The sequence below is a fragment of the Coturnix japonica genome, chromosome 3 (assembly GCF_001577835.2).
Source record: "Coturnix japonica isolate 7356 chromosome 3, Coturnix japonica 2.1, whole genome shotgun sequence".
Taxonomy (NCBI): domain Eukaryota; kingdom Metazoa; phylum Chordata; class Aves; order Galliformes; family Phasianidae; genus Coturnix; species Coturnix japonica.
Window position 1 is genome coordinate 78,331,326 of NC_029518.1, and position 23,917 is coordinate 78,355,242.

The 23,917-nt window shown below is 36.0% G+C and overlaps 2 long non-coding RNA genes across 2 annotated transcripts in view; both read left to right on the forward strand.

Annotated features, from left to right (window-relative positions):
* The first annotated feature begins 666 nt into the window (after positions 1-666).
* LOC116653264 lies at positions 667-11,608 on the forward strand. Its single transcript, XR_004306830.1, has 3 exons — positions 667-822; positions 9,208-9,390; positions 10,821-11,608. It is a non-coding gene; the product is annotated as an uncharacterized LOC116653264 (long non-coding RNA).
* Positions 11,609-15,853: 4,245 nt separating this feature from the next.
* LOC116653247 overlaps positions 15,854-23,917 on the forward strand; it is a 39,240-nt gene continuing 31,176 nt past the window's right edge. The window contains exon 1 of the long non-coding RNA XR_004306792.1: positions 15,854-15,988. This is a non-coding gene — a long non-coding RNA (uncharacterized LOC116653247). The remainder of the gene's footprint in view (positions 15,989-23,917) is intronic.

Here is a 23,917-nt window from a genome sequence, read left to right on the forward strand (position 1 = left end):
TTAATGACTTTTTTTATCGTTTCTATTATAAAGTGCCTCTAATTGACAGCACATATTTTCCAAACAGTCTGTATTATTAGATTAGAACTCTTGACGTTTTTCACATCTGGGTACATGAGCAAAAATAATTAAATTTAATAATAATGGAAAAAACGCAGTAATCTATCATACTACTACTGTAGCATGAGTAATGAAGGCTGAGTGGGTGCCAAATTAAGAAATGAATCCATAAAAATATGGCAATTACTGTAACCATAATAAAATTTCAAACACTTTTCTAATAAATTCGAACCATAATCTTCTCTCTCAATCTCGGTAAAGTCTTCTGGGGCTTTTCAAATTGCACCTAAACACATATAAGGTGAGTATCATTGCTCTAGTAATCATATATAATACTAAGACTTGACTGAAACAAACATCAAGGATTCTCCAATTTACAGTTCCTGTGCAATTGGCTAAGTTTTATCAAAGCATTCACTATGATGTGTTTGGTTATTTCAAAACCATTATTCATATAATGGCAGCTCCTTACGGTAAATGTAGTATGTTGCTGTGTTTTCAGCTGGGACAATCTTAATAGCACAGTGCTTTGGTTGTTGCTGAGCAATAGAAGCCCACCTGGAACTAGGACACCATTGTTGCGTAATATTGAAGGAGGAGGTGGGGAGAGGAGCAGAGCCAGAGCAGGTGCCTGAATTAGGCGAAGCATTATTCTATATCACCTAACATCATGTGGGAGGTTGTAAAGCCAAGGGGAGTTGGCCACAGGGTCGGCTGGCAGGTAGTTAGAGGCTGCTTTGCTAGAAGGCTGTTGATTCAGTGGTAAGTGCTGTGGATGTATATATATTTTTATGCATAATATAAATTATGTATTTTTTTTTCTCATCTGTCTTACCTTTTATCTCAGCCCAGAAGTTCTGTTCTGTTTCCAGTTTTCTCCCTCATCCTTCTGGTGAGGAAGAGGGTGTGAGCAAGTGGCAGCATGGTATTTAGCTGACTACTGGTCTAAAACACAACAGATATGTGGCGTGGTTATATTTCTTTAGACAGTTCTTCCTGCATTCTTTTCATTTCTCTGTACAAAATGTTTCCTCTGTTCAGGCTTTAAACACCTGTCTAAAAAGTAAATAGGGAGTTCTGAATATTCTAAATTTTGCCAGTGCCCTTTGGATGGCATTCAACAAACAAGTACTCCTTTTTATTTTTATTTTATTTTATTTTATTTTATTTTATTTTATTTTATTTTATTTTATTTTATTTTATTTTATTTTATTAAAATGGATTATTTGTAACAACCAAAAANTTTTATTTTATTTTATTTTATTAAAATGGATTATTTGTAACAACCAAAAATATATTGTATGATTTTTATTTTATTTTATTTTATTTTATTTTATTTTATTTTATTTTATTTTATTTATTTTATTTTATTTTTTTCCATTAGTGTCATATTTGTTTCACCTTTTCCCATATGGAAGAAAATAGCATACCTTAGTAGATGTGCTCTCATTGGTGACTCAATATAGCCAGTTCATAAGGTCATAGATTATTCATGCAGCAAAAGAACAGGGGAGGTTTTCTTTCCCGCTGAAAGCAGGGCCGGCTGTTGGGTCAGGCTAGTTCACACAGGGCTTTTTCCATTTGGGCCTAGAAAACATCCAAGTCAGGACTGCATAACCTGTCTACACAGACAGCTCCACTGCTGGGTTTTATGCACGGGCAACAGTTTTTTCCTTACAGCCAGCCTATTTTATATTTATGCTTGCAGAGTCTCATTGTCTCACTGTGTGCTGCTGAGAGCAGTTTGGTTCTGTCTTTTTGACAACTTCATAGTATTGGCAGGCTGCTGGCAGGTCTCTCAGTCTTCTCCAAACTGGAGTAGCCCACTTCCTTCAGCCTCCCCTCACTGATCAACTGCTCCAGCCACTGACTTCTCGGTGTCACCTCTATGTTTATTAGTATCCCACCTATGCTGGTAGGACTCAATACTGATTGCTGTACTCTAGATGTGCTAGACAGTAGTAGTCTAGTTAAAGCCTGTTCAACACTGAGGGGGACTCTTTCATGCTACTGGTCATATTCTCCTTAATATAGCAATTCCAAGGCACACTACTGGCTCACGGTTAGCTTGCTGCCTACCAGGACCCTTCTCATAGAGCTCTTCCTTGCTAGTCCATCAAACCTTGAATTGCTACAAGCAGTGTTTCTTGTTCTCCTTCATCTGCACAGAAACACGTGCCAAGAAGAGACTCCATGAATTTACGTGGAGTCATTAGTTCCCCATATTTTCCATTGCTACAGAACTGTAGAAATATCACAACGTTTGTGGTAGACTTAGGCTTTTGAACCTGTTTACAAAAAACAGATGGTTTACCTCTGTACATGCGCTGTTTGACCATGTTTCTTAGACATCTATCTCCATTGAATACGCTTTACCACTCTCTCTCCAATAAGGACTGTACTCACACAAGCCAGAGTGTTGTTGATCATTTCAGAATACGTTCTGCATGGTAGAATGTTGACACTGGTAACTGAAATGCAGAGAGTACACTAGCTCAGTTACACATTTTTTTAAAGTTATTAATGACTTTAGTCATTGTAGGTATTTGATTTGTTCATAACTCATGGGACCAATCCTGTGTATGTGATAGGAAAAATGTTTTCAATCAAATGGGAATTAAAAAAAAAAAAAAAGTTTTGAAGTTTTATCCATTTTTCTTAAAAGGAGTTTCCTAGTATTTGATCCAGATTATTTGCAGATAGATTTGCTCATTACTAAAGTAATAGATTCTGCTGCCACTAATTGTTAGACTTGTAATACAATTAGTTACTATGAAAGCAACAGAAAATAGTGAGCAAAATGTGATGTTTACATAAGGGTGGAAGTTATCTCATGTAATTTAGCAATCTAAAAGTTGTAGCTAGACTAAACAATTAGTTAAGACTCCCTCTATAGCTAGTGGAGAGATACAGATGCTTTTTAAGGATGACTCATTCCTCACAGCCTATTTCTAGTGGATTTTCATTCCACCCAGCTCTCTGTGTTTCACAACAGCATGCCCAACTTAGCTGGTTTATCTAGATTATTAGATGGCCTGAGTGAGAAGGAATTCACATCACATAAATTTTGTCAGGTTGTCTCAAGATTTCTAGGATGGCAGGAGGAAGAATGGCTTTCTGGACCATAAACTGTAGGTGGCACCGTGTTTGCACAGTAACAGACCTATAGCTTGCTCTTGGTAAATAACTTAGTCAGCAGAAACCAGAACATTCCCTGGCTGTAGAACTTGGCAGAGACAACAGGCTTAAGATAAATTTTCGATGCAGAGGTCACGAGAATATGATGAGATCCAGAAAACAAAGCATCAATCATCGCAGTGAAGATGGTGATCTGGATCAGATCCAATCATTTGTAGTGGGTAAGAGGGCTGCAAGCTGTGAGAATCTTGGAGAACCTTTGTTACTTTTGAGTTTTAGGATAAACAAACATGCTTCCTGTCCAGTTGAAAATGAATGGACAGACAAGGGACAGATGTATCCCTGGTGTATTACAAGATGGATAACTTGCTGCAGAGTGAGAGATGTATGGTGCAGTCATACACTGGCCAAAAAATAGACAAAAACAGCAATACATTTTATAAGTGTCAGACAAGCATCCACAAAAATACTGTACAGTTTTTATAGCTACAGGACAAATCAAAACTCAATTACTTGACAGAAAATGAATCACAGAATGTGTTTGCTGCTATAAATGACATTGCTCTTTAAATATAATGGTGAAACACATTTATTTTTTTTCAAGTAAAGTAAACTGATATTTGTTGCTTTCTGTTACCGCTGATATATTTTGCCTGAGTGAGATCTGACTTAATTCAAATACTATCTGTTAGCAAAATCTTCATGATCCATAATAAGAGACTTTACTTGTAGAATTGTCCAAAAAAAAGACAAGAAATAAAACTATCTCTTATTAGTGCTGAACATTATGTTAACTCTGGTAACAGGGAAGTTACACTGTGGGAAAAAAATCACTGTCATTTCAGAACAATTTATTCTCAGCTAAAAGGAAACAAATAGCTTTGTTTAGGCATGACATTAATTATAGCTGTCTTTTGTATTTATACTGCAGTAACTTCATGGAGTTCTTCTTGTAAATTAGAGCAGTTGAGTGCTGAGGAAGAACAGAGTTAGCAGCCTAAGTGGGAAGCCTCTCGTTTTCAAGATTAGTGGAAGACCACAGATACATGTCTTTTTTGTAACACAGAGATTAAATGTGCTGAAAACACACAACAATGATATTTTATATTGTCTCAAGTACACACTGTCCACAGACTTTCAGAGTACCCTCAAAAGAAAGGTATTTCTTTCTAAGTCTATAAGGACTTTATGTATAAAAGTTTCTATATCCCTACCTGAAGTCTGTTAGTTAAGACAAATGGAAAACTATTACTGTGTAGGCCATTTTATGATTCTATTACATTTGTACTATATTGACAATCTCACCCAGATCTGCATAAGTTATTTTCACCAATAATGCAATGCTGACAGCTTACTGAAAAAAAAGTATGTATTAGATAATACATATATAGGAAAGTATGTATTAGATAATACATATATAGGAAGATCCTAAATTTTTAAATTTTTTTTTCACTTTATGAAGTACAGAAGCAAAGAAAATCATGAAGATGTAACCAAACCTGGCCAACTTTTCGGAAAGCATAAGAGGAATTCATCCAATCTGAATTTTCACATGTTATGGGCTAATGAGAATGACTTGCGCTGTTACGGGAGGAGGAAAGCCAAATCATATTATTCACTTTGGAATAGCTAAGTGGGAATTTTATTGCTTGATTGATACAGTAGCAAGAAGGTGAGATTCCACGCTGAAAAGTTCAGTTTATCTAACATGACAAAAATCAGAATGGGTGATAACAGACAAAGGGGAAGAAAAGAATACTTCTGAGACTTCACTGGGAATGAAATTTGTTTTCAGTCTCACACGTACAACTAACCACTACCCTGTGAGACACAGAACACAAGTCCATGTTTACATCTGTAATATATATGAGAGTTTAACCAGGGTCTAAGATGTCTCCCTCTCAAAAACATTAAACAAATGAGTTGGACAATTACACAGAGATTTTACTCCAATATGGAAAAAAAAAAAGAAAAGATTCTTTATCTTCCCTATTGTAAGTATTTAGGAAAACAGATTATAGGAAATCAGATTCCAAAAAAGTTCTTAAGAAAAAAGTCATACTGTACAAATGCCCAGTTTCCTGTGAGTCTGACACCTGTGAAGAATAGTAACTTCATTTATGTAAACTACTGTAAATCTCAGAAAGTGTGATGGTCAAAAAACAACCAGACCATTAATTTCACAATTGTATTCCAAAATGGAGTAGCATACCAAAATCATACTCCACTGGTGTTTTCATACTTCACTCCTCTGGCTCAAAAGTCCGTTAAGAGTTTGGTAGCTCAAAAGGCTACCAGTAACACTACTGGACTATGTGGTCTATGGTGTAAAGCACCAAAGAATCAAAAATGCCTCTTTTAAAAGATCTAGCAAAACAACAAGACAGTGCAATTCCATTTCTCATACATATTATTACCTACAGCAAACAGGAGGGGGAAGAGATGTTGCTTTATCTTTGTTCTCTGCCTATGTTTATGTGATATTTATGGCCTTGTTGTTGACAAAGACTTGCAACCTTAATGAGCCATGCTGGGTTCAGAAAGCAATCATTTATTCAGATAAATCATTTTGGAAGTAGTCAGCAGAGCAACTCAGATTATAGTTTGACATCTGTTCAATTCCTGCTGTCAGTACAGTGACACTAGAAAGTTCTTGATGATAAACTAAAATAAAAAAATGCTGATTCTCGCAAAAAAACTGAGAGAGAAACAGAGAAATGGAGGATTGCAAGTTCTCAGTCTGTGGAAGCTTGAGGATAAATTAAGACCTCCCTGGACCAGAAAAATGAAAACACTGAGAATTTCAGTACTGCAGAGAAATTTGGATTTGCTTCTTAAATTTCTACAAACTGGGGCTTTGGATGAAGTAATCCTGAAGCTATCTTTTTTCATTTGTGTCATAAGAGGTAACTCAAGCACCATCATATCCGTTAGGTCAAATGGAATGAAAATTGATCTATTGATGCTATGTCATGATGCTACTCTATAACTAAAACATCTCTATTTACTTTTATGTTCTGTTTATTCTCTCCATGTCAGAAGCCTTTCATTTCTGTCAGCTCTGTCCTCACAATGTCTTCCTTCTAAACTGAATATATGGAGCACTTAACTGCAGATGATAAACATTGTTTGCCAGCATGTGAATTTTCAGCCTTTGATCTTATTTGAACTCTGTTAGACCCTGAGAAGTAGTACTAGAAATAATCTCCTTGGAGTTACTGGTGAGCTAAGGAATCTGGATACATATTCAATATCACGTATCTCTTCCTGATAGTTCCACTGTACGGACCCAAAGATAAACTAATCTTTAAGTGAGAATAATAAACAAAGGGTTCATAATAAAACCATTTTCTGCAAAAATTCTTAATCTGTCTTGGACTTGCTAATTACCAAAAATTTCCTATCCTGATATTAAAGAGAATTTTCATGATTTGGTCCTAAATACATTAGCTGGCTGCATGAAACTGCCAAATGGCACCATTAAACAGCCCATATGCTTCTTCAACAGCAGGTAGAAGTAAATATTTTTTTCTCCTGTCAGAGTTAGGTATAGAGTCTTGTAATGTTTGTGCAAAGTTGTACTTGTCTATGATTACCAATTAAATGTCAGTGGTAAACAATTCCAGGCAAGCTTCATTCCTTCGCTGCAGCTTTATGAGTGCCATAAAGCAGCAGGAGTCCACATTCAATTTCTGTACATGTATAGTTTTCTTCTTAAGCCTTAAAAAATAAAAACATTTTATTGTCTGGTCTGTTTACAATTTTTATGGATTTTTTTTTTAAATGTATGTATACAAGTATACATATATTGTATATGTATACATACATAAAACATGCATACATAGAACTATATATATATATATTTTTTCATTCAGAATGTGTATTTATTTTCCCCCTTAAAATGCTGTAAATTGCTAATTCTGACTGTGGCCTCAGTATTTGTTTTATTCTTTACTCTTCATATGTGTTTTAAAAACAAAATTGTTCATTTTTTGCAGTCTTGTATTTTTAACTGGAGGTTTAGTTAGATTTTTAAGTTAGTGTACTTTTAAGACTGGTCTTGGTATTGGCAACTTACCATGCTTAAGCAGTATCTAAAGATTAGTGGGATCTCCCATGTAACTGACCACCTAAGTTTACTGATTCGTAGTCTTTGGAAAAGAGTTTGAGATTTACACATTTACTTCCAGATATCTACAAGTGCAATACAAGTTTTAACTCTTGTTATAATCAGTGAAAATCTAGTTGGTGTAGTCAGGGAATTCCAAAGATCAATCACCCAGGAGCTGGTTAACCAATTCCCTTTGCAGTTTCTGTATTGACCAAGATGCCACTGATTTTAATAACGTCCACACGTAAAGGCACCTAAATTCACATTTTCATTAAGAACTGAATAACAGCCATAATCAATAAACAAAATCCCAGTGTGACACTGAAAACTGCACTTCTGGGGCAGGGGCTGAAACAATATATGTTGACCATGCATTCAGTACAAGCTAATATTTAGCAGAGACTCTAACACTTATCATAGCATTTTCTCTGGGGTGTTATTCAGTAAATATTTTGTGTTCTATTCCATCTAAAAAAGGAAAAGTACAGCCTGAAACCAGACTTTTTTTTTTTCTTTTTTTTTTTTTCCCCCCCCTCTGTAGCTGCTCTGTATGCAGAACAAGACAAAAAGGAGAGCACAAATCCTGGTGTTGCATTTTCAGCCATGCCCAAACAGCTGATTGCACTGTAACCATAGAACAAAAGTACATGAGAATGAGTTAAAATGGCATCACAGTTTTAATCACAGTTGCATTCTCTCCAGATACTCTGATCATTTTTTGATGAGAGCATGTCATCAGTATTTGGCTTTCTGTATTTTTATGAAGTTTAAGGTTATCTAAGTTAATCTTATCTCTAGAACAGCAATGGCCACATGTGCCTGCTGCTTTCATCCCCTACAGAGACAGCACTGTGGATGCTGTAAGATCTCAAATGGGAGGGAAGGAGTGGTTTTGTAACCCAAAAAAATGAACATCTGTGTTGCCACAGCACTGCCATTTAGTAAGCATTTAACATATCTTTCTTCATGAAAGTAGTACTTAGTACTAAGCAAAGCTCTCCATCTTCAAAGACAGGAACAAACATTAACTAATTATTCCACACAGCATCCTACAAAAGAGATAAGTAACATCTCAATTTTTTTTATTTTTTTTTTCAAATTCAGTCTAAAACAGGTCTTCCTAAACTAGATAAGGAGTTAAACGTAGGAGCTAGTGAAGTCTTTCTTGTGTTCTTAGTATTAGATCACAGGCAACTGTAATAGCTGTATTTATCAATAGCTGTACTTTGTTACATGCCTTTTAAACAGAGTTTTTTATTTTAGATGTTATTTCAAGAAATATTTTTGCAAAGAATTATCTAAATGTATAATTATGAAATGCAATAGACCTTAAAATTACCAATATTGTTGTAGGCGTTAGCGGGGATTTGGTCTGTGATGTGGCAGGACCTCCCTGCTCCGTTCCCTGCTCTGTGATGTAAATTAGGTGCACACTTCACACGTATACTCAAGGGGCGTAGACGAAGTAATTAGAGTACTTAAGGTGCTAATTGCGCTGCAATAAATGCCATTTGCTGCATCCCCATATTGGTGTCAGTGTTGCAATGGTCCTAGCAAGGGGAGATTGCTAGCCCCTGGCGGAACGCGCCTCAGACATGGTATTGTCTGCCGTAACACAATATAAAAATTAAGAACATATACTCAAATATCATAACTTTCAAGACAAAGTTCTATGATTTTTAACAGCATTTAACAATATTTTTCCTCTAATGTGCTTCATGCTCCCAGAAATCTCTAATTTAGATTCTTGAGAAACACAGATGTTAACTCAATGGGAAGAGTATAAAATGATACTTGACCTGCTGCACTACTTCTGCACTATGTTAAGGTCTTTCTCAAAGAATTATATACCTTATTCAGTGACATATGTGTATATATATATTTTTTTTTTTTCCTAGAAAGATTGATATTTATGGATTTTGAAGAAACTATTTGGAAAGTCAAATATCTAACAGCTGTAAGGAAGAAGGGAAGAATTAGAGATGAGGGTTAACTTTCAGCAAAAAACTGCATGTCTCACAGTAGAAAAGCACAAATATTATCATTTCCTGAATATTTTCATTGGATATTGCACACTAAAGGTGAGCTACTACTTGAAAAACAAATGTTTTAGGACATATGGTATTAAGTGACTTTTGGCAAACCTATGGAGAAAGACATATGGCATATCATAACCTTGAAGGAAGAAATGTCTCCTTGTATGCTGTAAAAAGATAAGACAAACTGATTTCTAAATCTATTTCTTGCCATCAACTTGATAAATTGCTTTCCTTACCTAGTATAAATTAAAGATGCTTATTTTTCTACCCAACTGTGATTGCTAACTATCTCTAACTGGCACACTGATTTTTTTTTTTAATTTTTTTTTTTTTTTTTTTTTTTTGAGTAAGCCTAACATATGGACATAAATGCAAGCAGACAGATTGTCACTCATTGTTATTTTCTTGCTTTATGTTTTCCTATCAGGTGATGCTGTTAGAGCAACACATGCACCTTAACTAAATCTCACTGAGATATTACATATAACAAGACATACTTTAACTACATCCAAGGAGACTGTCTTAGGAAAAGTACAAATGATAGTCTTTTTGTTTATACTTTTATTTAGAAAAGCCATCAATACCAAGACTGTGAGTAAGTTATAGAATAGAATATGAATAGGATTTAGAGTAGAATCATAGAATGACTTAGACACACTAAGAAAATGCTAAAGAATATTACTGATGGCTGTATCCAAATGCCTTTTGAACACTGATACAGGAAATCAACCATCTCTCTAGGAATCTTTTTCTTGTGTTTGACCATTGTCATGGTAAAGAAATTTTTCCTGATATCTAGTTTGAACCTCCTTTGGCACAGCTTTGTGCCATTCCTACATGATCTGTCATTGGTTAGCAGGAAGCAGAGCTGGGCACCACCCACTGTGCTACCCTTCCTCAGGGAGCTGCAGACAGTAATGAAGTTGCTTCTCAGCTTTTTGACAGCGTTATTTCCCCCGTCTGGATGCTTTCAAGTCACTTAACCTTCTTTTTATATTGTGGATTGTCTTCAATATGCTCAGACCCTTTTCTACTGATCTGGTCTTCAGCTACCTATCTCACAGTATGTGCCTGTCCAACAATTCTCCATCCCAGGTTCAGAACCCAACAAATTCCATTGTTGAATGGAACACTCTGTTGATGATTACCCAGTGCTCCAGGGCTAGATTTTTTCTGCAAGGACTCTTGTCTCTCCTGAGAATTAACAGCACCTTGGTAAGCTTGCTAAGGATGCATTCCCCTCCAGTACCCAGACTATTGATAGAAATGCTGAATAGGATTGGCCCTTGAATTGAGCTCTGTGGAACACTCCTACAGATCATCTGCCAATTGGATGTAGCCTCACTAAACACAACTTGTCGAACTCTACCTTCTAGCCAGTTCCTGACGGTGTGGTTAGAACAGTTAATGTGAAGGAATTCACAAACAGTTTCTATCTAGTTCAACATCCTGAATGTTCCTTGTATTTCCAGATACCACAATCCTGCTCACTGGTAACTCTGGCTGAATGGCACATCTCAGTGTCTGCAGAGTAGTCTTAACAGCGGCCCACAAAACTTTGGATATATGAAGCAGATCTTAGGAAATCTCAACACCGGGCAACTCCAGTTTTTTATTATTGTGTAAAAAAATGTAATAGTTGAAGTTAAAATTTATGAAAACTCAGATTAAATGTTCAACTTTTGGATGGATAAAGCTGGGTCTGACAAATATCTTAAAGCATTTTCCGGTCATCATCAAAGAATGACTTCCAATAGCTTCAAAGGCTGAGTCTTTGGCCTTAAGTTTGAGAAAACAAATGGGATTCCATGTCCACAGAGCCAGCAAGAACCTAATATGTACCTTTAATACAATCTTAGTTTCAGGCTGTGCTGTAGTATTAGTAAGCTGCAGAGAAAGTACTGAAAACCCCTCAGACTATATGGAAGTTAAGAGCTAAGGGTAATCATTATATTTCAGGTTGGAGCTGAAGGACATGAAAACAAGATTTCTTGTCAAAGATATTCCTGGTTGATTATGCTATGCACTTCCATAGGTGAAATACTGACCTCTTGACATCACTAGAAATTTTGTCTTCAGTTTAATAGAGACTCAATTTCACTGTAGGCATCCAACCGGCCAAATACATAATCTAGGAGATAACTGAAATATACAGTCATATTTTTTTTGTTTCTGCTTGGGCTATTTTATGACAAGTTCAAAGTGTGGTACATGTACAGGTATTCTTGTGATGAGCATTTTATAAATGGATTTTTTTTAAGAAGGGAAAAAGTAATAAATTCAAATTTATTTTTATTAATATAATTTCAATTATTCATTAATGGTAATTAAAAAATAAACTATACTCTTCAAACTCCAATTGTATCTTGTTACACTGATGATTCTATAATTACAAATGAAAATGGTTCTAACAGGAAGGAATTTGTTTGCAGAAAGGTGTTAAAATTGATTTTTGTTAGAGAAGCACACCAAATACATTTTAATAATGCAGTCAGACTGGGATTGGACACAAGATCTGTAACAAGCACATTTAAAGATTAGCTTCCATCCTCCAAAAATAAACCCCTTGTGTTGATTTTAATTATGAACTGACATCATTAAAAATAAATGACCTTACATGCTCTTGATTCAGATCACGCATGCTTTATATGAAATTTCATATTACTGCTAATGCATGGCAAATAATTACCTTATTCAACTGATCAGAGGTTAAACAGACTTTTTTTATACTTCATAAAGAAAAATAAACACCAACATATAGACCTAAGTTTTTGCTTTCTCTTCCTAATTTGCCTTACTAACTCATACTATTTAATGGAAATTACTTGCAGATCTAATGTGGAGAAGCAATTTATAAAAATAAAATTTGTATACTAAAGTGATTCTTTTTTCTCCCTTCAGTTGTAAATCTGCCAATCTATCAACTTACCTACCACTCACATCCATCATCCATCACACTCCAATTCATGTACCTGTAACTAATGCTCTTGATTGTTGCTTGCAGCTGAAAAAGCAGAGCACCTTGAAGGGCTAAGAAACAAAAGATGGCTCCATCTTTATACTGTACAGTGTTTGTCACACAATCCCCAGAACAGAAAACTAAATTATACTGCTGGGTGAGCCTCAGTGGAGCGCTTGGTGTGCCAGCAACATTCTCCTTCTCCCAGGCCCCACAGCATTGGATTGAGCAGGCAGCAGAGCAAGAAAGAATGCAGATGCAATGATCACTTTATCTCTGCACTCCAGAAATCTCCCTCAGCTCCATCACAGCAAGCTGCAGAGCTAAACTGAGTTGCCCTGACAGAAGGAAGTCAGGCTACCTTCTTTGCTCTTTGTTGAGCAGGATGTTTGTTCACACACTGTTCATTTTTATTAATTTATTTGTCTGTCTGACTGTTTGTTTGTTTGTTTATTTAGTGATGCACACAGAATAACTAATAACTAGTAACACAGAATACAGAAACTGCGTACTCAATTATATGTAACTGAATATAACCTTATAGTGTAAAATATTTATAATGCCATCTATATCCCTGACCTTATCATTGAAGACATCCGATAATATACACAATACCACCATATATCTGATGCCTGATACGTCAAATTACAGTAAGATCTTATTGATAAAACCAACTTCTGTGTATAAGGCTGTGAATGGACTGTAAAGCAAGGAGGACAGTGACATTTTAAATAGAACTGGAAGCATCAAGGCTACTCATGTAGAGTTCCCGTGACACAAACTGAAGATGAAATTTTTATCATACTTTAATAAAGCTTTCAAATATGTATACTTTATAAAATTAAATCATCACATTGTATAAAATTTGTATGTATTGAAATAAAATGAGCACTCAATCAAATTATGCTTGTTGTCTGTTCTCTACCTTTCTTTACAATTGCTCCATATTAACTCGCTTTCTTAAAAGCACAGAAAGAAGATAAGTATGGTTCATAGTGTGAATGTCATTCTTTTATGGTACATTTATAGCCATTAGAACTGGTGTTTCATGAAAACTGCATTTATTAGTCTCTTAAGTTAGCTTTAGCAGAGAAATAACTTTTAGCAGCTGATAAAGCATTTGACATTTTGAAAAGTAAGAGCTACGTTCCGTCATAAATAACTTCTTTAGGTCAGGACAATACTATTCAAATCAAGTCAAAGTAAAGGGGTTGAACAGCAACAACGAAAAATCACCTCAATTCAAGGGCAAAATAAAAAACAGTTGACAAAAAATCTTTTCACAGCTTGTGTTAGCAATAACGTCTTCTGGGGAAGATTTGTCTGAGCTGGTGGGGATCAAATCACCTGTCAGGTTTCTGAAGGGACACATCAATCAGATTTGACACATTGCTGATTGCTCCATTAAATCACCACTGTGGTCCTGATTTGTCTCATCAGGTCAGACAAATTTTTTTTTGAGGAGGTTTGAGATGGTAAACAGTTTTCAAATTTCCTGATTGAAGGCTTTTCAAATAGATATGTGTTTTGCTATGAAAAAGCCTAATGGACCATAAAGCTCTATCCTAGTAAGCTATTTTAGAATGCACATTTTTTGTCCTGGTAATTATATTGAACAAGTACATACACTTGTTTCTTTTCTTGTTTTTGATTTTGTTCTTTAATTTTTTCCCTCTTTTTTTTTTCTTTCTTTTTCTCTTTGTTTTTCTACTCTTTTTTTTCTTGCTTTTTCTTTTTTTTTTTCTTTTTGCTCTTTATCTCTTTTTCTTCTCCTTTTCCTTTTTGTCATTTCTTTTGTTGTTTCCATTTATTTTGCTATTTTCAGTTTCTCTTTCTTCCATCCCCTTTCTTTTCTCTGCTCCCTTATCTCCTTTTCCTCTCTGCTGTACTCTCTCCCAGTCCTTCTATTTCTTCCTCTCTCTCCTGCTCCCTCTCCCTCTTCTTTATCTCTTTTTATTTCTCCATTTTATGTTACAAACAGTATTTGAATAATCAAAGTTCTATTCCAAAAATTTTCCAGTAATATCTGGGTCAAAGAAAAAGAAGGAAAAAATCAAACAACTCTGGAGAGCAATACAGCTTTTAGATTGCAGCAGTTTCCCTCTGACAAAGTAGCTCTGAGACATATATCACATGACTTCATTATGTTCCTGGATTTTCTATTAATATTTTGTATGTGCACCCAGAGCTTTGGGTGTATGAATATTTAAGCAATCTAAAGAAATGAATACATTAAATTATCACTACTTTAAATATTTCTCTCTTGCTTTGCATATAGAAATAGCATAGTATCAAATTCATATTTGAACAGATTAGATTCACACTTGATATGACACTAGGAAGATGATTTACAGTAGGAATGACTTTGGCATCCTTCAGAGCAAAGCAACTTCCTGACCTGAAGTTCTCTGAAAGTAGACCAGCTGGTGATATTTTGGCATTATTTCTTCCATCCCGAGCCAGCATAAAGAGATATATAGCACACAGTAATTCTGGTGTCCTACAAATAGCCTATGTAATTTATATTTAATCTCCAACAGATATTTAACTTAAAATCTCAGTCTCAATTAATAACCACTAAGACTTCTTCATGCCTTGATTCACTTTGACTGAGTTTAATTAAAATAAATTAAGAGTATAAATTAAAAATAATAATAATAATAAAAGAATGAAAAGAAAAAAAGTTACAGAAGCTCTATAGGTTTTTCTTTTTTCTTCTTTTTCTTTTTTCTTTCTTTTAATTATTATTATTTTTTTAATCATCTGCTGTACTAATGTCCATCCATCTTAAATATTTTTTGTTGCATCAGGGGCCAGTGCCTAGAGTGGTTATGGATTTTGGGAATACTGACATTGGTCTGCTTTAAAGTGTGGGTAAAAAATGTTAATTATGCTTCTAAGTAGCCTGTCAGAGTCAGTAGATTCTTTGCTTTGCTATGACCCAAGAAGATAAAAATCTGCACTGTTCCTTACCTGCATCCCTCTCTTCACTACAAGATACCATACATACATTCCCCAGAAGTATGTGCAAGAAGAGGATCACAGAGTCACAGAATCACAGAACTGCGGGGGTTGGAAGGGGCCTCAAGAGGTTATCAAGTCCAAAACACTTGCTTCAACAGGCTCCTCACACAGGAAGGCATCTAGACAGGTCCTGAATACCTCCTCAGACACAGACTCTGTAACCTCCCTGGGCAGCCTGCTCCAGTGCTCCACACCCTTCCTGTGTTCAAGTGTTAGGCCTATTAGTGTGTACCAGCAAAAAGAGCCTTGCCTCCTTCATTTGCCGCCCAACTCCCTTTAGATATTTATAACCATTAATCAGGTTCCCTCTCAAGTCTTTTTTTCCCCAGACTGAACAGACCCAAGTTACTCAACCTTTCTTCATAAGAGTGATGCTTCCAAGCCCTTAATCATCTCTGTGGCCCTCTGCGCGACTCATTCTAGGGACATCCCTGTCTTTTTTGTGCTATGGGCCCCAAAACTGGACAGAGTATTCTAAATGTGACCTCACAAGGGAAGAGTAGAGGGGCAGAATCACCTCCCTAGACCTGCTGGCCACTCTCTTTTTAAAGCACCCCAGGATGCCATTGGCCTTCTTAGCCACCAGGGCACACTGATGGCCAACTTGTTACCCTCCAGAACACCCAGGTTATTCTCTGCAGAGCTCCACTCCAGCAGGTAATCTCCTAGCCTGTTTTGATATATGTGATTAATCTTCACCAGTTACAATACTCCACACTTGCTCTTGTTAAACCTCATCAGGTTCTTTCCTGCCCAACTCTCCCGGCTGTCCAGGTCTTGTTGAATGGTAGCACAGACTTCTAGTGTGTCAGCCACTCCTCCTATCTTTGTATCATCAGCAAACTTGCTGATGTTGGGCTCTATCCCTTCATCCAGGTTGCTGATGAAAATGTTAGACAAGAGAGGATCCATTATCAGCTCCCATCACTAGTTACAGGTCTTCAACCAGACTCCGTAGCTTTGATGACAACCTTTGAGTTCAACCAGTCAGTCAGTTGTCAACCCACCTCACCATCCACTCACCTACCCCACACTTTTCTAACTTTCAAAACAAGGATGTCATAGGAGACTGTCAAAAGGATGAAGAAACTATGCAGGCTTCCTTGAGCAAGCTAATTATACTCAGTGTTCTTTGTACTATCTTCCTACCTGTCTGTGAGAGTAGGATGCCTACCACAGGTTGTCTGGATATACTTGTTGGTGTCCAAACTTTCAATACTTAGATGAATCAGAGGTTTCTTGATCCTATCCTGGAGTTTAAATGAGGAAGGATATATACTTAGATTCTAAAGACCTCTTAATTAAAAGACTAATCCATGTAGTAGCAAGAGCTGCTTAGTTTGTTTCTCCCCAGGAGGGCTACGTTTCAACAAATTTGCATAAAGGCAAGCATTACTGCAACTTTACTTAGTAAGGTAGACTTACATTGGGATAATGTTTATGTTCCATTATGATTATCATGAGGAATAAAACAGAAAGCTAAAAATGATGCAGGTTGTTACTGGTAACGGCACAGTAACTGTCATCTAAGTGCTCTGGTTAAAATTTTGCTCTTTCTTAAATAGGTTGCCACTGAGGTGCTATCATATAGGCTGCTGGGCCCAGTTGTGCCCTCCAGTGGGGTGGATTGGAGCTGGCAATACCTGATGTCAGCACCTTGACATAAAGACTAAATGTGGGAAGGAAGAAAAAAGTGTATATATTCTTGTATATAAAAGTGTATATATTCTACTAAATATCAGTGGAAGTGTTGTATTGTACCCTGGTTCAAAACCTCCAAAGCATAGGGAATGCCAATAAATGCCTAACAGTTTTTGTATCAACTCAATCAGCTCTGTTTCCTATGTGCCTTACACATATGCCTACAAGAAAATCCCTTTACAAAATTGACTGAGCACTTCTGAAGTCTTAATTCTGGATTTTAGATGGAATAGCCTTGAGGTTTAATTCAGTATAATGCTTCTGAAAGTCCCTGAAAGACAGAAATCTGACTTCTGCTTCATCAAATAAATAGCCTGAGGTGAGAAAACAGAGAATTACATGTGGTGTTTTGTAAGCATTTTTGTTTCCTTATATTAGGCAATACTTCATGGTTCTTGTCATAGTTTTCTTGTCATTAACTGCAAAATTAACAGTTCCTTTTTGCACTGTCTTTAGTAAAGACAGTGATTAGTACAGTGACCACAAAAGCATCTCTGTATTCATTAGGAAAACAAAACAAAACAAAACAAACAAATAAAAAAAAACATAAATCCAACACATCCAGATCTGTAAAGAAAATACCTGTGCACTGCCTTGCCCTAATTTATTTAAAACACCTTGAGAAGGAGCAAATTTATATATCTGTTTTAAATAAATGAGTTCATGAACTTTAAAAGGAGCATTTAAATGGAATATTACAGCAAAGATGGTCAAGGACTTACACCAGACATTAGGAGTATGTTAGTTATAAAAACTTTGGTTGGTATTTCAGCCTCTTATGACAAAAATCACTGAATAATGGACATGCTACGTTATCCTTGCAACATAGGGATTCTTTGAGCTTTATTCTAAGGATGTGCAGGTTTGTGTGCTTACATTGCTTTTATCTTCAGCTTTTATAGTTATAAAATATATTTTATAAAGATATTGCATTTGAAACAACCTGATTTTCACCAGATGTTTATTTGTTATTCACTTTGATGTCAACATTTTCACTATATCCCTTGACATATTCACTCTGAAGAATTAAGTTATCAGTTTGTTTTTTAAAATTTTTAAATGACATGAAATAGCTCCTTGAAGAAACATCAGCAATGTTTCAATTTGACTTTACAGCTCTGGCTACCACATATATGTCTCCAAAAGAGTACCAAATCTGTGCAGATGCAAAATGTATGAAAAGTACTCTGCTAGGAACTCAATTAAAAGGCAAAGAAAAAAAAATAATCAAATGCTTTAAATATTATTTATTAAGCAAGAAAAAAATGGGAGAAGCATTTTTAACACTTTAAATTGAAATTTTGTATTTTGACAGATAGGAATTTTGTACCTTTCATCTTCACAAGGACAGTATTTTATTACTTTTTTTTATATTCATCCTTCATTACTTAGACATAAAATATAATAATTACACTGTATTCCTACACAGAATACTTAGTGTTCTACTTCTTGTTAAAGATATATCATTAAATGGATGCTTCAATATTATGCTATTTAAGAAATGTCCATAGTATGTCACAAATTCTTGTTTCCTTTATGTGACATATTTGCCCTCGTCCTTACACGTGTCTGCTGTTCCCTCATTCCACCTTTCTTTTTTGCACCACCAGTAACTCTCAGTTGCTTGCAGCAGAGGGACACTGACAAAATGGCAACTGCCACGGCAGTGCACATGAAGCAAAGGTCTGTCACTGAATTCCTTCATGAGAAAATACGGCACTTTTTCACATTCACCAATGCTTGCTGAACATATGTGGAGACCAAAGAGGGGATACAAGCACAGTGAGGCGATGCGTGGTGCATTTAAATACTGGTGACATCTGTGTGAAAGACAAGCCATGTTCTGGATGGCTGTGCAGATTTTTATGAGCACAGCATGCAGACTCTTGTTCATTGCTGACTAAAATGCATTGCTAATGGTGGTGACTATGTTGAAAAATAGTTTTTTGTAGCAGAGAATTTACTCTGTGTGATAATTTTATTTTCTTTTTTGTATCGATTGCTGTGGAAAAAAATAGGAGGCATTACTTTTGGAGTGACTTTTGTAATTTGTCAGCTCTGTCCTCACTAACAAGCTTGATCCACACCCTTGACAGTAGCTGAGTATTGCATGGCTTACTTGTCATCTTCTATGGTAAGCCTTTGAAAAAATTGTTTCACCAGTCTGTAAAATATTTGTATAAACAAAGAAGTCAAATCTAACTGCTTTCTGAAACTTGATTTTACGTTTCTCCATTGTTCTCTTTTTTCTTGTGGAGATGATACAAGATCAAGTTATAAATAAAAAGGTCTTAGTGGACATGTTATGACTGACTCCAAAGTGGTCCATCTTTAGTACTTTCATTTTAATGGTGATAATTACAGCTCAGCATCACACTGTTTGGCTCTCCTTCCCGTAGCTATTGGTTATTCTATATGCTGTACTTAAATTTGGCAACATCCAGGTAGCACAGCAACATTTGTCTTGCAAATAGCTAATACGGGCAATTATTTTAACTCACTGGTGGTCTGCAGATGTGATTTAACCTACCACACTACAGCTTCTGCTAACTTATACTAACGTAAGCTAATATACATAAGCTAACATGTTGCCAGAAAATACATCGTGGTAATGCTAGCATGTCTTCTAGTATATTCAAACTGAGTGAAGGATGCATATTTTCAATAAGACTATTTATATGAAGACTCCAGGCAGAGTTAGTTGCTATGAAGCTCCATTTGCACATAAAAACTAGCCCTATTTACATGCAGAGGTGACAGAATTTTCCCACAGAGAGCAGATTTTTTTATTTTAAGCTGATACAAAATGGTTTATTTTTTTCTAAGTGTTTTTGACCAAGCAGATTGAAAAACTGAAAGCCCTTTTACATGTAAATCCCCTTATTTGTTTCCATTTATTTATTGTGTATTTGTTTACTTCTTTATTTATAAGATGCCTGCTTCAGCATTAAGTATCATCATTTTTGTAATTTCCACAGTTGAAAGGAATTAAATGGAACTGCTTCCCTTTCATTCCAACAGCAGGTGGATTTAATTAGACTTTTTTCCTTATTCTGTTTATGCCGACAATCAGTCAACCAGAAAATTTCTGTATATGATAGAATTTTTTTTTCCATCTTCTTTCCTTCCTTCTTCAAGGTAAACATGTTTTTCATTTGGTTATGTTTCATTTTCCCAAATATTATGTTTTTATGTGAAATTTCCTCATTTTACTTTCATAAACCTCCGAACACCCTGCAGTTTCATTTTCTTTTATTTGTACTCCTCATGTTTTTGTTCCACAGTACAGTTATCTCTATTAATTGGATATTGTGTTTTTTTTAATTGTGGTTTTTTTTTTGTTGTTGTTTTTTCTTTCAAGTTTTGCTACTGCAGCTAAGTGCTGCTTCATTCACTGAGCTGGGAGCAATTAACAGGACTTGCATATTGTCCAGGCTTTTAATACTGAGTACAGATTAGGCAGGCTGGCATTTCCCTTCAGTTTTCGCAAGTAGAAATCCAAACCTGATTTATTTTCCTCAGCTATTGCTTAAAGAGGAAGGATAGTTCTAAAAACCAAATCACATGTAAAGAAAAAAAATACAGGAGCACATGAGAAAGAAACTATATTTACAGTTTTAAGAAGAAAGAGTTCTTCCTGACTAGCCTGAAAACTTGTCTCTCTGGCTGACTTAAGCAGATGAGCAGAAGGAGTTTATGAATATAAGACAGGGAAATGAACTACTCTGTGCTTCACATTTTGTTCATGAAACAAAAGAATAAATGTTTAAAATACATAAAATAAAATACTTTTTTAAAAAAGTGTATATTTTCCCACTCGTGTTTTTGAGATCATGTTAATTTTTACGGTTTTTAGTATTTTACCAAATACTTGACAAATATTTACAAAGAGCTTACGAATAATTATACAAAAATTTCCTTGAGAGTACTGATTTCAGAAACAGAAAACTGATTCAAATTAAAGAACTTGAAGCAAACCTAGATGCTGAAGCTAAAGCAGAACAGTGCATTAAACATTATTTGAACAACAATGACATATAACTCAATTCTGCTAAGTATATAATAACAGTCAAACAAATCTAGCAAAAATGCCCCAATCAGATTACACCATGACTTGAAAGACATTTTGTCTTTGTAAGTTCTCATACTTACAAGTATTATTTTTAAATGTAATTTATTTATTATAATTTTCCATCTTCCCTGTAAATAAGATAAACTAGTGGCTGTTCAGCTAATTAAGTAATGTCTGTTATTTTCACCATATATCCTATTGGAGTATTCAATGCCAGCATCCTTTCAGTGGGATAAAGCTGATATGATGCACAATTTTTGTTCAAAAGATTTTTTTCAGCAGATGCCATGACAACTTTTCCCACTAACTTGAACTTTTCATTCTTTCTTTGCTTGAATTCTCCTGAAGCCATATTCTACGCTAGTACCAGTCTAATTGTGGTTATCCTTTAACCATCATAATCTTTCTCTGGCTTTCTTATTTTTTATTTATTTATTTATTTTTCACTTTTCTTTCTAAACTTACACTCTGACACAGCCTTAAAGAAAGACTGTTTCTACTTGCAGCAGAAATGCTAAATCACAGCTTGAGCCAGTGACCAAGTACCTGGTGGGAACCCAGGGGAGCTCAGGTACATGCAATGCACCTGAATGATCAGAAGGGGTAGAGCCTTCCCAGATCTCGTTTAAGAGTTGGCAGTGGAGGTGAGAATATCTTGTCTGGGAATCTTTGCTTATGTAAGGACTGTATGGGTCTTCTTGAGGTGAGCAAACTCTTTTCTCTCTTTCTGAACCTACTGCTATTATATTTGAGCAGACTGTCCCTCACCTAAGTCCAGGACCTTCCTGTTCTACCTTGTAATCACCTTTGGATCATCTCCATTTCCCTATCAGGTATCTTGTAATGCTTTAATTAGTTACATCTACAAGAGTTCAGTTCTTAACTTCAGTTCTTCCGGAAAGCAAATGGGATCCTGGGCTCCATCAGGAGAGGGGTGGTCAGCAGGGATAGGGAGGTGATCGTCCCTCTCTACTCTGCTCTTGTGAGGCCCCATCTGGAGTACTGTGTCCAGGTGTGGAGCCCTCAGTACAAAAAAGATATGGAGATTTTGGAAAGGGTCCAGAGGAGGGCCACAAAGATGATCAGGGGGCTGGAGCACCTCCCCTATGAGGACAGGCTGAGGGAGTTGGGTTTGTTCAGCCTGGAGAAGAGAAGGTTGCGGGGTGACCTCATTGCAGCCTTTCAGTACCTGAAGGGAACTTACTCCCAGGAGGGGAGTAAACTCTTCGAAAGGGCTGATAATAGCAGGACTAGGGGAAATGGTTTTAAGTTGAAGGAGGGAAGATTTAGGTTGGATGTTAGGGGAAAGTTCTTTACTAGAAGAGTGGTTAGGTCCTGGAACAGGCTGCCCAGTGAGGTTGTGGATGCCCCGTCCTTGGAGGTGTTCAAGGCCAGGTTGGACGGGGCCCTGGGCAACCTGATCTAGTAAAGGTGTATGTTTGGTGGCCCTGCTAGGCAGGGGGGTTGGAACTACATGATCCTTGAGGTCCCTTCCAACCCGGGTCATTCTGTGATTCTGTGATTAACATGAAAAACATAGAGAACTTACTGGGTGTAAATCAGCTATTATTAATGACCACATCTAAAATCTTCCTAAGCTTCTGTGTAATTTGAACCAAATAATAATTCATAGTCCTGTGTGGTATGCTGGAGAAAACTAGTTTAAAATAAAATAAACTGTGAAAGCCTGCAGATATTATGTATGAAAGAGGCATGTATATGACTGACAGCGTGAAAACATCAATTGTCTCATGGCTCATAAATAAATTACAAGCACAGACATTATATCAGCTATTATTTATGTAAGAATTACTTCTTCAAAGAAAGTTGAATCCCTATTGCCTACTCTAGGTAGTTTTTAGAATAATACAGGACGAAATACAGTTACTTTTGTATTGTGTTATTTATGATTATTAGGCTAAATGTTTTCCTAATTCATGAAGATGAAATGACTATTTTCTGACCTCTCATACATCTCACTCTATCAGCTTCATGATATGATCCCATTAAAAAGTTTACACTTTCCTTTGAACTCTGAAGAGTTCTTAAGCATTTCATGCTTAATGCTTCAGTACACGGGGAAATGGATTTAAGTTAAAAGAGGGAAGATTTAGGTTGGATTTTAGGGGGAAGTTCTTCACTAGGAGAGTGGTTAGGCCCTGGAACAGGCTGCCCAGGGAGGTTGTGGATGCCCCGTCCTTGGAGGTGTTCAAGACCAGGTTGGACAGGGCCCTGGGCAACCTGATCTAGTAAATGTGTATGTTTGGTGGCCCTGCCAGGCAGGGGGGGTGGAACTACATGATCCTTGAGGTCCCTTCCAACCCGGGTCATTCTGTGAATCTGTGATCTCCTGAGGCACACTCACTAGTGTTCAGCTTCTGTCAGTGTCTCATCTAGAAGAGAACTTTTTCACATGATTTAGCATCTCAAGCTATTAAAGCCCAAAAATTCATCATCATCATCATAAAACAACAACAACAAAAAAAAAAACAACAAAAAAAAAACCAAACCAAAACAAAAAACAAACAAACAAACAAACAAAAAAAAAACAGGAATAAAACATGCTAACTAAAAAGTTGCAATATAAGTTCAATGACAATCCTACATCTGCAGATACATATACCAGGAGTTTAGTGCTGGAATCCTAAAGTTTCATGTGTGAATCTTTACAGAACTTAGTGAAGTTAGTGAGAATTCAGAAGTTAGCATCTTTATCTGTTTTCTGTTGACACTAACACCATGCAAGAACCACTTATAACTAGATTTCTATTAATGCAGTACCATATGGATTGTTATTATTGATCCATTCTGAA